Raw genomic sequence first — 13,636 nt, forward strand, 5'->3', positions numbered from 1 at the left:
TATTTGCGGTGAATGCGATGCACCTCTTTGCGTTGTGCACCGTGCTTCAAACTGTACCGCACCAAGAAAAACTACTAAATGTATCGTAAAAGCATTAATCCTCTTATTTTTTCAATTACTTTTTTTATATTTTCGACAAAGTATGCATTTATTGCGAAATAAATTGATATATATAAATACATATGACGCATTTTGACTGCCTTCTACTTGCGGTATAAATTGCGGTATAAAAATTTTTATACATGTTATTTGTCTTGTTATGTTACTTTTTCTCTAAAATGATGTTAAACAATTATTCTAATAATATCTAATAACATTAAGTTGAAAAACTAAAAAAAAAAAGGACCCTGATTCTCTTCCGGACCGGAAGTCAATATATTGGCGCGAAAGTGGCGCCATCTTTTTCGTCATTCAACTCAATGATGTTAATAATAAAGTTCTAATACTTAAAATAAAAAAGTCGAAGAAAACAACTGCGGTCCTCTAAAGATTAATAACCCAAATCGCACCGGCGCATCCCGCACAGGTGGAAAATTAAGATCTAGCTAGGCGATGTTATCAGCGCGTAATTAATGAGAACGATACTCCGTCGCGTCTTCCTGCGCGGCGATCGCGCACGCATCTCAAATTCCTGTAAATCACTAGCCGGGCCATTTGCAACTCCACAGGTCGAGCGGTCGTCTCGACCTGCATGCGTCTCTGCGATTCTCTCTTTCTCCTCCTCCGCCTCGTCTCGCAGCCAGAAGTGCGGTGCGATGCAACCTTGTGCGCCGCGTACGCGCGAATTAGACTCGTGTGTGCGAGCAGGATACGGCGAAAGACGCATTATCTTTCGATTAAATCCCGCGTATGCGGACGGTGCTTTCGCGAGAGGCAGAGCGGCGTGCACACACCGCGCCGAACACAATGTCGGCTCGCCGACATGTTCGCGAATGTCGAGCAACCATTGTTGCGACGGAGAGGCTACAAACGTAACGAGGTCTCTGGATGTCGCTTCCCTTCGTGTGACGATGATCGATACGCGGGGGATGATTCCGAGGCTCGTCGGTGAGAACCCCGTTCTCGTTCAAAAATGTAAAGACGGGAAGAGATGGAGAACGAGAGAGAGAGAGAGAGAGAGAAAGAGAAAAAGACAAAAAGCGCGAAGTTGCCTGCGTTCGTCGACGAACTGTCGTTTTCGAGACGTCGGAGCGGCTCGTCGGAGCTCCGATCGTGGACACGTTTCCTTCATTAGGATGCTAAAGTATTCGCTACCTCTCGCTATCTCAGTTCATTAACATGCTCCGAGTTGTGATTTAAGGTGCTTACCGCTGCGTCTGCTTCTAAGCAGAATAATAAATGCCAGAGCGGCTGTTAATAAGTGACTCTCGTCTCCTATTTTCTATGGTCCCGTAATAAATGATTACGATCTCAGGCAAAATTTATCGGCTAAATAAGGATTGAAGTTCCCGCAAGAGTGATGATACGCAAACTCGAGACACGAGCCTCGAGAGTCGGCGGCTTTCGGCGGATCAACCGGTCCACAATCGCAGAGATTCCAATTCGAGCCGTCCGAACGCGACAGTATCGGGTAATAAAATCGAGCGGATGTTCAGAAGAAGTAATTGACGAATAAATTAAGTCACTTCTCGTGTCGGACACTCCCTCCGAATCACGAGGGGTTCGAGGACCCCGTGACAAGCAAAGAGAGAGAGAGAGAGAGAGAGAGAGAGAGAGAGAAAGAGAGAGAGGGAGGGAGAGAGAGGGCAAGTAAAATGATCCTGGCAGTCGGCGCGACTATTCGCAACGGTATCCCGAGAATTATTCAAATTCGGGCTTCTCCAGAGTATCGGTTTAACACTATGTCGGCGATGCGGCACGTCGCACGAGTCGGCGAAAAGCATGCGTGGAATCTGAAGACGAGCCTAATTGCTCGTGGGAGCACACGGCCGGAATGCAAAACTAGAGAGGGTCGTGCACGCGCGATTCCGTGACGTCGTGAAGCCGCGCCAAACCGCCCACACCGCGCTATGCCGCGCCGATGTACGCGAATGTCATACACGTGTTGACAGCGAGATATATCGACGTGCTATTCTCGGCGCATCGTCCCGGCCGACGTTACTCGCAATTTCCATTCCGCCAAAGGGTAAGAAACGCCGGCGGCGTCCGGGACGAGCCGCGCCGTTTTTCGGCGCGGAGAGCTTGACGAGAGTACGAATTCGACATTAACTCGGCGAGCGAACGTCCTCGCGGATCGTCAAAAACGAGTCCTCCTCGGTGATCGATATGAGCCCAGGGCGGTGGGAAAAGGAGCGGGGAAGGGCAGAAGGGAGGGGGCTAACGACCCAGAAGCATCGCACGTGTGCGTCGAGATAAAAATGAATCTGTATGCGAGAACACTGAGCGCGCGCCCGGATTTATCGCGACGGAAGCGAAGTACGAGGAGAACGTACGCGAATAATTTCACCGTAAAGAGAGACTCGAAGTTTAGGTGCGTTTATTTGCGCGAGCGCGCATCGTCGATTATACATCTTCTGATTTATAAATAATTCATTGTCCGACCCGCGCGCACTAACGACAGCCCCGTACGACGTTAAGCGCCTCGTTCCCACAGTGTCTGTCCCAGGCGTACTTTCTCTTCATTTTTGGCTGGTCCACGATCAACGTACTCGAATCACTCGCGCAACGAGCCCGTCGAAAAATCCGCCGGGAATTTCTGGCAATCTGTAATTATGTAAAGGCGGCTAATGGTATGCAAAGTTTTCTCTAAATAACTCGGTGTCTTGGCCGGTCTGTTTGATTACGAGCTCAAGAGGAAGAGGAGCGGAGAGGAGAGAAAGAGAGCGCGCGCAAGAGAGGAGAAGAAGAAGAAGAAGAAGAAGAAGAAGAAGAAGAAGAAAGAGAGAGGGAGACCGCCGAGAGCACCTCGCCGCACCGCCGAGACGTCGACGTTCGCTCGTCTAGACTACTATACGACTCCATGAATGAATGGGAATGACAGCTGCTTAGATATTCAGAAATGGACACACAGCAGCAGATATGATCGTAAGCCGACTCGAAACGGGAGTCGGCCCATTCTCCGATTACAGGCGCGGGAGCGTCGAGTTTAACATCCTGCCAAGGATATGTCGCGTTGAAAAAAAATACGAGAGACTCGCCCGGGTGTGACGTTTGCAGGGCAATTTTCAAGCCGAATTACGGTCGATATGCGAGCGGCGGTGACAAGCGACGTAGAGCGGAACGTATCCGTTCGTTATCCGGCGGGTGTATACGCTAATTGCACAGAGCGTGTCGTTTGTTAACGCGAGGCATTCGCAATTCTTTCCCTCGCCTCCGGCCGTAACTCACGCTCTATCTAATCGCGATGTATGATCGCGCGAGACAAACGGCACCCGCGCCGCCGCCGCCGCGCCGTCACGGCAGCATATTCTTTCGGAATTCAATGCGCTTCCCTCCCTCGCACGGCGAGTCTCATTACGGCGCGCCGTGCGTGATGTGACAACGGCATAAAAAGCCGAGGAATTTACTCCCGTTTAAAGTATTCGTGAATTCCTAAACGATGTGGCATGTACCGTTGCGCACTCCCGCGAACACGTACCGCCGCGCGTTCCCCGTCACTCCTCGCGCTCTCTCGCTCTCTCTCTCTCTCTCTCTCTCTCTCTCTCTCTCTCTCTCTCTCTCTCTCTCTCTCTCTCTCTCATTATTTCGCTCGCTCTCCTCCTCCCGCTCTCCCCCGCACCGTCGGCGGTTCTCGTCACTTTTTTTCCTCCGTGGGCCTGGGTTGAGTCTCCTCGCACCTCGCGTCTCGCACCTCGACGAGAGCTGCTCGGTCTGCTCGTGAGAACCCTCGTTGAATCACGCATCGCGGCCCCTACGCCCGCGCATATTAAGCGCACACCGACACGGGCCTTCACACGCTCGAGCGGGCCCGCGCCCCGTAACAACATTGTAAATGCGCAACACTCGCGGAAACGTACCTGGTAACCGTCGGGGACAGGTTCGCAGATCGCAGGTCCGGCGGGACCGGCGAGGAACGTGCGCGCGTGCTCGTGCCGCGCTCGAGCGCGGAATAACGCTTTTCTGCATGGAAGGAAGACGGAGTCATCGACTCCGTTCTTTTTCTCAGGTCACCAGGTGCGCGAGGCGTCGCCGCAAAACGACGATCGAGATTCTTGGACCCGTCGACTGATTCGAAAAACTAGTTCCTCTCCGACGCGACAGCAGCGATGTATTTTTTTTAGACTCGGGTTTTATTAAGACTCGACAAATTGCTGTTTTTCTCTCTGCTGTTGCAGAATCGAGCAGATTAAGTCGGACGTTATCGGATCATCAGAATCACGGATTTATCCCGCGAAAGACCGAGGTAGTTCCCCACAAGTAGGTTACGCGACAAGAGCGTTCTATTTCTAAAATTTCTGGAGCATTGAATAAATGAAAGGCGGAATGAGATGTGTCAGATTCCGCGAGGATCTGCACGACGACGCGTTGCAACGGTTCCTGAATAATATATCTTTGACCGGAAAAGATCGGCCGATAACCATCAAAGCGCACGTTCCCGATATAGCATCTAGTACACGAGCGCAAACGTAAGATCCGCGTTGTACCACCGAGAGCGGCAGAAAAGGATACAAATAGAACGAAGTTTGTTATATCTTCTGTACCCCCCAATGAAGGAGCGTCCCCCCTCGGGACGCCACGTCGGACGGTGGAACAAGAAAAATCGTCGCGCCGCGAATAAATAGGTCGTAATACAGGTCGCGGGGAGAAGGACAAGGAGACGGGCAATTAGTAGCAAATACTATAACCGAGTGAACACGCGGAGGATGAAAATTGCGATATTTTCCACGAGCCAAGAAAATCACTCTCGATGGACGAGATCGTGGAGCCATTACGAGCGACGTCGTACGCCCATCGGGAGTATACGTTCTCATAAATCAGACACGCGTGTAGCCAGCCAACCCGCCAGCCAGCCAGCCAGCCAGTTTCACCGGCCGCGAACGATCCGCGTGTATCTGTTGCTCCATAATCGTTACATCTGTTACATCGTAATCGTTATCGTTTCAATTATCCGCGGACTCGGCCGGCCGAGGGAGACAGTGAGGTGAGTGAGTGAGAGCGCGCGAGCGGCCGACTCGCGCAGGTGCAAGGCGCGGACGCGCCTTCTCCTCGTGTGCAATCGCATCCGCATAATTCTCGCATTACAGCGAGGGTTAAGACGTTTCCCATAAGGGAGGCGGCGCGATAACCGCCGCGCCGCGGCGATTTTATTGACTCGACGTTACCACGTGGCGGAACCGTGGCGCGACGGCCAACGGTGTGTCAACGGTGCGCCGCCGCCGCCGCCGCCGCCGTCGCCGTCGCCGCCGCCGCCGCCGCCGCCGTGACCGGCCGGTCGGCTGGAGATCGAGCCGGCCGAAGAGGAATCCAAAGTGCTGCGGTAAATCGCGAGCGATACGATCTTAAACCGCCCATTCTGCCCGCGTATCGCCATATACGATTTCACGTCGCGTCGTGTCGCGTCGCGTCGCGTCGCGTCGCGTCGCGTACCCGGGCCTCCTCGCTATATACCCCCGGGAGTTATGGATTCGTCGTCGATAACGCGCGGTATGAATACTCGGCGCGTCTCGGATCTACAAGCGCGATCATGTCCCTCTCTCTCTCTCCCTCCCTCCTTCCTCTTTCTCGGCCCGATAGCTTTCCTCCGATAATTAAACGTTTCGCGTGGCTACCCCCGAACACTTCATAATAAATGCTAATTCACTCGTGGTGGAGTCTCATTTGCATGCATATGGAAAGCTCATTACGCGTATACCGGGCCGACCGGCAGCACACGCATGAAATACACGCGGCGATAACGAGATGACGACCAAGTTTTCCGGCACGACGAGACCGCGAAAATCGCTCGCGGGGCACCGCCCTGGCGGATCGCCATTAGCGGAGAGAGCCCGACTGAATAACGAGGGAAAGAGAGAGGGTGAGAAAGTAGGGAAGAAAGAGATGATGGTAATGAGAAGCCTTCGGAAAGAAAAGGGCGAATTCGAGCCGATCGAAGGTGCAGGCTATGCGCCACGAAGAAGCCGGGAGAAAGGGCGAAAAAGGGTGTGCTCATAATTCCATTCTGATTATATTGGCCGCCCCACCCGGACGGAATTAGCGAGCCCCGGGTTACACGGACGATATATTACGCGGGATCGCATTCATAAATGCGAGCGACGGTTGCGGCCGCGACGGAGCAACCCCGCGTTTGTAATGGCGCTCGCAAATCAGATCGCTTTACCCTCCGCGCGGTCGCCATAAAATACTCCCACGTGAGGATCGTTCGCGACGACAACGACCGGAACAACGCCCGGAGGCTCCTTCGGCTCCTGTTGAGCTCCCCGGGACCTGTTACGACGACAAATCGCGACGTCAGGCGTAAATCGCGAGAGGGATTTTCGCGAATTAACGTGGCCGCCGCTGGAATTTACCGTCTGTCGACGGGTACGCGCACGACGGGTTTATCGGGGCCTGAGAATGTTGTCTTAAGAATGTCACCGGATAGATACGAAGGTTCGAAGTAAACGGCGGGTTAAGTCCGCAACTTGTAAGATCCGTTTCAGATACGACTTCATATTATAGGAATCAAGTCCACGATTTGTCAAGTGAGCTCTGCGAATGCGAAGTCATACTTTCCTAAAGTGGATACTTTAAATTACGTATGTACTCGCTGCGATCTTGCGATCTCTCCACGGGCTCTTTGAAATCAACCGAGATCCCGCTCTGTCTCGACCCTCCTTTCTTCCCCCATGCTTCGCGACTTCTTCAAGCTCCGCGGCAGAGAGGACGATATTGACCGGAATTAGTTTTGCTTTTCCTTCTCTTTCGCGTATCATCGAAACAAAAAGTATGTCGGAGAAGGGAAGCATTGAAAGCTTCCCGAAGAATACGAAGAGCTTCGTAACAAAAAAGTTCATTGACGTAATACATCCGCGAAGAGTGAGCAACAGCAGTATTACGGACCTTCGACATGGATCTGTGTGCTTCCTTTGCAGAGAAGAGAGAAAGAGAGAGACAGTGCAGCTTTAACTGCACTGAGAGTGCCTCGTTGTAAACATTGACATTGTCACAAGCTACACGAATATTTTTCCCTCTTTCCGCCGCGTACTCTTCCACCTTCTCGCGTGCGTAGAAAGAGAGAGAGAGAGAGAGAGGGAGAGAGAGAGAGAGAGAGAGACAGAGAGAGAGAGAACGAGGGAAAAAGTAAGACCTGTCAGCGACCAAAGTACGGTGAATAAAAAGAACAGAGGCAGCAGCAGCAGCAGCAGCAGAAGAAGAAGAAGACGACGAAGAAGACAGTCTGTTTGCACGGTCGATGACTGAACTAATAGAAACGACGAGAAGTGGTACTCGCTTTTCGATTTTCAAAGGCGCGTCGTCATCGCACGCACATTCCTCGGATATTTCTGCCGCCGATGGCGGTGGTAAATAGGAAACTGGACGAGCACGAGGGAAATGCCGCGCTGCTGCTTGCAGTGCTCACGTCGATACAGAGAACCCGAGAACGAGACGGAGTGACGAGAGAGACGTCGATCTTCCGGGCGAAAGCCGGCGAATCGGAAAGAAATTCTCGCCTCCGGTGTGCGACACGATGGTAAAGTAAATTGTCCTTTACGAGAGGAAACGATGTTGCGCGCGCGCGCGAATGCCAAGCGGCCTGAAAGCTGTCGACAAGAGGCAGAGAGCCCGGGAAAAAGAAATCGAGAGCGGTGAGGAGAAAAAGAGAGAGAGAGAGAGAGAGAGAGAGAGAGAGAGAGAGAGAGAGAGAGAGAGAGAGAGAGAGAGAGAGAGAGAGAGAGAGAGAGAGAGAGAGAGAGAGAGAGAGAGAGAGAGAGAGAGAGAGAGAGAGAGAGGAGAGAGAGAGAGAGAGAGAGAGAGAGAGAGAGAGAGAGAGAGAGAGAGAGAGAGAGAGAGAGAGAGAGAGAGAGAGAGAGAGAGAGAGAGAGAGAAGAAGAAGAAGAAGAAGAAGAAGAAGGTGTCAGAAATAGGAAGGCCGACGCGACGTAAAGTGGAGGTGCATTCGAGAATTTCACATATTCGAAAATCCTGTATTTTCAGCTTCTCCTATCCCGACCAACAGGATCGTCCTCGTCCTTATCGATCATCCGCGGCAGACTGTCCTGCTTATCTCTCTTCTCTCCTTCTTAGTCGAGCCTCTCCCCATGGAGAATGAGTAAGTAACGGACGATCTGTACGATGAAAAAAGAATCAACTCAGGCCAGAATTCCGACAATCGCGACGACCGTATCGTCTCCGCTGTCAACCTCGGCTGGGCGAGGGCGTGGATGAACACGGGTGATTTCATCGAATAGGTCATTCCTCGGTAAAGAGGCTCCTCGACAGTGACCTTTGATGCGAAAGTCCTCCCTTCGCGGCGAGCGGTACGCAACATAATTCATTTCACGGCAAATTGGCGCAGGACAGAGGGGCGCAGTTTCGGTGGCAGGACTATGACACTCCGGGGAGAGAGAGAGAGAGAGAGAGAGAGAGAGAGAGAAAGAGAGAGAGAGAATATTCCCTAATATCGCGGAAATTAAAGATCGGTGCTCCCGGGGGGAAACGTGGGGTAGGCATTACCCGCGTCGGCGTCGGGGGACAGGGCGGGCATAATGTCCTTCTCTCGTCGGCGACCCCTTATACAGTTCGGACCAGGGTGACAGTCGAGAAATGTTATCTCGAGTCTGCGGATGATGCGGAGGGTGAAGCCCGACCGCGTGTAGCTCCCATGGGACCGGACCAGCTCTCGTAATATCTCGAGCATAAATGTTTGAATATGACGGGCTGGTGTGTAACCGCGCGCGCGCTACTGCGTCCTCGCCGAGGCGTCGTTATGCATCAGCGACGAAAGACAGAGGATTTCAGATGGCACGGGAACGAGAACGAGCGTCTCCCCGAAATGGCCGCTGAATATAAAGCAGCGAGCCTGCTGCAGCTTTAATCGCCGCGCATCCTCTTCCACTGCGACAGCGGCGGATTACATTCGCGCGCTCGGCGCGCGACTCTGTTACGTCAATGTATATAAATATTTCATGGGGGGCAAAAGGGATACATACATTTCTCCTTTCCGCGCGCACTTGTTGAAAGTCACCGGTCCTCGCCGGCCGGCCGACTCAAAGTTGCGGAGCTGCGAAATTCTCACGCGAGCACATGCGGACCAGTCCCGTTCGAGACGCTGCTCGAGAGAATCCCGCAGGTCCCGCGCGCGATATTATTAATAACCAAAAACAAAAGAGGCGGGTGCCCCTCACAGTGACGAACGACATCCACGATCCGGGGCTGATATTAAAAAGGCAACACGGAGATTTCGCGGACGTCCGAGACGTTTTACGTCCGCCGCGAGATGAAATTCGGGACGTGCACCCCGCCGCGCGGCCGCACGGTGAAATATAAGTTCACCCAGCGGGAAACACATCCCGCGAAAAGGGAACAAGCGAGAGACCGTCACGACAGGTGTCTGTCTCCTCTCGCCGTACGTCCGGTGGGATTTATTTCTCTGATAGGTATAATTTATTTATACTCCGTTACACAGCACAGCACATACATACACGCGTACATGCGCACACGCGGCGGACATGTACGCAGGTATGCGGGCGCGTAGCCGAGCGAGCGAGCGAGCGCATCCTATATGAGAGGAACGCGCGCGCGCGCGTGCGCGCGTCTCTCCGGCCCTCGGCGCGGAGAAAGTAACAAGAGCGAACGCGCCGTAAATCACAATAAAGCGTATCGTTTATTAACGACCTCATTTAAACACGGCGGAATAACGCCGGCAGAGAAAGAGAGAGAGAGAGAGAGAGAGAGAGAGAGAGAGAGAGAGAGAGAGAGAGAGAGAGAGAGAGAGAGAGGGAGGGAGGGAGAGGGAGGAGGAACGCGAGCGGTGTGCGAGCCCGAAAAGCCGCGTCTCGCATGCATTTTACATGCAATCCCACCGCCCATTTATATTCCGACCGTTGCCCGGGCCTGTTGCCTAAACGATCGCCGCGGAATCGCCGAATGCGCGATAAATTATCCATTATGCGGAGAATACGCGAGATATCGATTGGCGTGACCCCACCGACCGATACGTGCCGACAGACCAGCCCCGTCCACCCACCAGCGTCATGTACCTCGCAACGCACAATGCGGCCCCGCGATGCCCCGAAGCTACTAACCGCGCGCGGTACCAGCAACAATGGCGAGCGTCAAAACGCCGCGTCGGCGGCCGACATGTCGATTGTTACGGCCATTGGCCGTCAGTACGGCTAATTAATTGGACAAGGAGGGAGTTTCATGGTAGCGCTCGTGCGAGCGCGAGCGCAAGCTCTCGAGGAAGACGCTAATGGAATACTAATCGGCTTGTTGTAGTCGGGGACCGGCTGAGTGTCGTCGCCGATAGAAAGCAGCGTCAATCAAGGACTCTTACTTTCGCGTCGCTGCTCGCTTTGACGAAGAGAGCGATCGCTACAAACGAGGCGACCGGCGATCGTACCGGTGTGATGTCGATATAATGAGAGAATATGTAGCTCGCGAAATGCAAACTCTCACGCTGAGCCCTCGATTGACACCTCGGAGCGCGTCGGACCTCGAAGAGGTAGTAGAGGTCGCGAAGAGCGGCCAAGTCGAAGTCGAGGTCGACCAGCCGCAACAGCCACTCGACGAGCGGCGTTAACAGAAGATAATTGCTTTAGAGTAATTAGCTGCTAAAGCTCTCCCTTTACTCCCTCACTCAACGCCTGTCTCCTCCCCCTCTCGCTTGTCTCTGTGTCTGTCTACGTTGCTCGTTCTTTTCAACTCTCGCGCCATCGGTAGCAGACGCACGCCTATAAAACATAATTGCTTTTCGGTTTAATTACCCTTTTTATCGGCTATTTGTCGCGAATGGATCTCGCTGATATACGCGCATGCACGCGCGTGCGCGTTACACAGTCGCCGCGCGCGCGAGCGCGCGCGCGACCCTCCTGACGAATAAAATATCATCTTTGCGAAACGCGGGACGTCGTCATCATCGTCGTGTCGTCACACCGCGGCCTCGTCTCCACCGTCGTCGAGACTCTCGAGCACCCCATGTGCAAACTACCCGCCAGCTATAATATTAATAAACGCGCGCACATTGCGCGTCGAACGTCCTTCTTGCCGCGTGTAAAAGACACGCACGAGGCGCACATCCGTCTCGTAAAAATATATGCACACAAATCTTTTTTTCTCTCCTCGCTGTTCCTTCTTTTTTTTTCTCTCATCGCTATGACCTCAGACGTTAGTTTCTGAAATTACGTGTTCGTGAATCACAGCGCGTTAACATCAAGGACATCTTCAGCGCGAGAAGAGTATCTTGAGCATAGCCGGCGATTCCTCGTAGAGTGATATAGTGGCTAATTTCGAACGCGCGCGTATCCTTCTATTTTTCGCGAGACACAATTTCTTTCGTCTTGAAAATCCTTCGATGTAATATATAGCGGCCGACGTGTTTCTTTCCCCCTCTCTCTCTTCCTATGGTGTTTCTCGCATAAAGACGCATAAAAAAAGGTTAGAGGAGGTACACCGAGAGAGAACGATTGTCGGACACCGGCTGGATAATGGAAATTAATTGCAAGAGGACGAGGATGGTATTCTTCATTTTAACCACATTATCTTTAGCCAGCGACGAGACGGAGACACGTATCGTCCTTGACTGGACCGTCTACTCGCGACAACGAAGGTATAACGATCGCAAACTCGAACATGACAATTGCGATTGTCGCGGTTGACGGTCGAAAAAAGGAGCGCGAAAGTTCGTGTCATGCGGATTTCACACGCGACGTCGTGATTGAATCGGAACTTGGGCGAAATTGGTTCCGCATCGGTCGAAGGGACCGAACGATTGAATTATGACGGAGTGTGTGAAAATAAACGTCCGCAAAGTCAAAAGCGGCGGAAATTAAACGTGCTGCCGCGAGAGGCGAAATTTTATGCGATCGCGTAATTTGAGCAGTTTGCGAGAGAGGTAAATGGAAGCAGTTCGAGGAAATTATCTTCGGTCGCAATTTTCGCTCGTTCGCAGTCCAGGGAATATCGGGCTATTAATTTGTACACGAGAGAGTCTCGCTCGCTCGCTCGCTCGCTCGCTCACTCGCGCGCGCGCACTCACGCACGCAAGAACGCAGAAAAAACGCGATGATGCCGCACGGCAAGGATAAATGAAAATTTTGCATATACGAGCCATATAATGATCTTAATTACGACACGTAAATTGGGGGTATGGCCGATTTAGGTGCACGCTAATGCGAACGCTTCCTCGTCGAAGCGTGCAGGAACTGCGCAAATATTCGTCGGATTGCACGGCGAATAAAAGGAAACCGCGAAAGAGGCGAAACCGAGAAGAACCACTTCCCTCGCATTTGCGAGAGGAGGAGGAAAAGAGAAAGAAGCACACGAGAACAACCAGCTTGAGGGTTCGCCCCGTCATCTTTTTTTCGAGGCATGCAAGTCAAAATTTGTTAACGGTCCTCGGGGTCGCGCTCTCCTTGTCGCTCGCGGATTCAGTTTCGCGCGGAATATAAACGGAAACTTTGTCTGAAGCGCGACGCGCAGTGCAAGTCGGCGAATTTAATTGGAAAAATACGCGTACCGAGTTTCTCGTATTTTTCCTTGATATGCGGATTATTCAAGCGACTCGACCGTACCGTAACGAGACGTTTCGACTACAGAAAAAAAAAACTTTACGGTACGCTCGATCGTCCTTTTTACGACTTCCCGACGTCCTGTCTGAAGTACCTTTTTAATTTAAGCTTAGAAGTTCCACGACTGCTAAGGCGCACTCTGTTGTCCGGCAAGACGTACGATTTAATCGAGACGGTCGTTTAATCGAATAATTACATCGAACGTTGAATTTCTTCTTCCGCAGAACAGACCGTTTCTCCGGCACTGCCGTTGCCGCCGTTAAACACCCTTTTTTACAGCGCCCGATTAATCCTCGTCGACAGACCCGTTAATTCCTGCGTTAAATGTCGGAACTTTTTCGGTCGAATATCGTCCGTTTCTCTCGTTTTTATCTACTCTCGCGGTTTTTTCCCCCTGCAATAACTAAGACGGTTTAATTGCGCCCGCTAAACAAATTGGACACGCGTATCCTAAATTATTTCGATACACCCGTAATAAAATAACGTAACGCAATTCAGAGGAGACGAGAGAGAGAGAGAGAGAGAAAGAGAGAGAGAGAGAGAGAGAGAGAAGGAAAAAGAAATGGAGAAGAAAAAGCGTAACACGACGTCGTTTACGACGGAATACCCGACGAACGGAGGGACACTCCTAGGAGACATCGCCGGGCAAAACTTTACGAATGTTCGCGATCGAAATAGCAGAAATGCAAGGAGAAGAAAGAGGCAGTAGCGACGGCTACGATGCAGACGAAGGGGGTGGCGCAGAAGGAACGACAGGATGGAGATTTCAGGATAACCTTCGCATCCGCGGTGAGCACCTGAACTCCTCCGTATATGAAGCGGATTTAATTGGCATAATAAACCTTTAAATAGAAGCTTTGCGCCCGCGCGCTTGCTCGCTCGCTCGCTCGCTCGTTCGCATACATAGACAAGCGAATGGCGTGTTAAGAGGTCGTTGGAGCCGTTTTCTACCTCCTCGCGCTCTCGCAGAGCCAGTTTAGATACTCGAG

General features: G+C 52.2%; 1 protein-coding gene across 6 annotated transcripts in view; it reads right to left on the reverse strand.

Annotated features, from left to right (window-relative positions):
* Positions 1–13,636, reverse strand: part of LOC105190592 (Smg6 nonsense mediated mRNA decay factor) — an 86,379-nt gene that overhangs the window by 12,745 nt on the left and 59,998 nt on the right. The window lies entirely within an intron of this gene.

Source organism: Harpegnathos saltator, unplaced genomic scaffold, assembly GCF_003227715.2.
Source record: "Harpegnathos saltator strain DR-91 unplaced genomic scaffold, Hsal_v8.6 scaffold225, whole genome shotgun sequence".
Classification (NCBI taxonomy): Eukaryota; Metazoa; Arthropoda; class Insecta; order Hymenoptera; family Formicidae; genus Harpegnathos; species Harpegnathos saltator.